Source organism: Sinocyclocheilus grahami, unplaced genomic scaffold (assembly GCF_001515645.1).
Source record: "Sinocyclocheilus grahami isolate Dianchi unplaced genomic scaffold, SAMN03320097.WGS_v1.1 scaffold13338.1, whole genome shotgun sequence".
In the NCBI taxonomy this organism is placed as follows: domain Eukaryota; kingdom Metazoa; phylum Chordata; class Actinopteri; order Cypriniformes; family Cyprinidae; genus Sinocyclocheilus; species Sinocyclocheilus grahami.
Window position 1 is genome coordinate 2,046 of NW_015514857.1, and position 1,431 is coordinate 3,476.

Genomic DNA, 1,431 nt, shown 5'->3' on the forward strand with positions numbered 1-1,431 from the left:
TTGTTTTTCTTTGTGTGTGTGTGTGTGTATATGTGTGTGTGTATATATATGTATACACATTGCTACGTGTACTGCCTTAGGCTAACGAGACTTGTCATTTGCACTTATTGCTCTTTTGTTAGTTTTGACTGCTTTTATTGTCCTCATTTGTAAGTCGCTTTGGATAAAAGCGTCTGCTAAATGACTAAATGTAAATGTAAATATATAGAGAGCATGTTGCGTCTGTAATATTCCACAGATATTTCTAGTTTTTGAAAATTTTGCCTGGTATATTTTTTAAATATCATCAAAAATTTCCATTTAGCCTTTTTAGGCCATTATTTTATTCTTTCACAGTCTTGTCATTCACAATCATTTTTAATGTTTGACATATTTATGTTTTGTCAAACTTCATACATACAGTCAAACCAAAATTTGTTCAGACACCTTCAAAATTTCACACATTGTCACAGTTTATTCGCTAGAGTTTAGAAAATGGTAATAAAATATGACAAGAACTCAGAGTTAAACTGTGTCAGAACAAATTCAGGTAAGGTCAAAGTGTTTGAATAATTTTGGTCCCAAATTTTTATCAGTTTTACTGGTAGTCCAATGTATGAAACATTTTTGGGTATAATATGTCACGGTTTACTTTATTTTGCTATCCTTACTTACATGAATAAACTATAGTGTCCTGCACCCACTAGTAAAAAAAATATAAAAAATTATATCTGGTGTCTGAATAATTTTTGGTTTGACTGTATATCTTCTTTTCATTTTGTAAAACCAAAAATGATCAGATGTCCTCCTCATTACTACAGTTTGTTTTTGTGTCGAGTTTGTTCCATTTACAAGTTTCCTTGTAAATCATGAATTTATTAAAATTCATAGAAAAAAAATGTCTGCCATCTGTGGTCACATCATTTGTCTTTGTCATCCGTGATTGTTGTTGAGTGAAATGTACTGTATATACGTATGTCACCATGTATCTCATCAGTATATGCATAGTTACAACTTGTCTAAAATAACTTTGACCTTATGCCATTAACTGAGAGGAAATGAACATGCTATTCTGTCATCCTTTACTCACCTTCAAGTGTTTTGAAACCTGCATGACTCACTTTATTTTGTAAGCACAAAAGGGGTCCAGGCTGTTTTTTCCATACAGTGAAAGTGAATGCTGACCCTGGCTGGCAAGCAAGACTGTCAAGACAACATGCTCATTGAATCTATTTTTGTGAAGCTTGACAGACACTTTCACTGTATCAAAGCAAGCAGTGTAAATATTCTGCTAAACCTTTCCTATTGTGTACAACAGAAGAAATAAAGTCGTATGGGTTTAGAACAACATGAGAGTGAGTAAATGAAAAGAATAAAAAAATAAATCACTCTGTTCAATATATTACTGAAAAATACTATCCTGACCTGAACGTAGGTTAATCAAATTGCAAA

At 32.1% G+C, this 1,431-nt stretch overlaps 1 protein-coding gene across 1 annotated transcript in view; it reads left to right on the plus strand.

Moving 5' to 3' along the window:
* Positions 1–1,431, plus strand: part of LOC107578988 (regulator of G-protein signaling 9-like) — a gene marked incomplete at its 5' end in the record, with an annotated part of 4,952 nt that overhangs the window by 2,039 nt on the left and 1,482 nt on the right. The gene's annotated exons all lie outside the window — the stretch shown is intronic.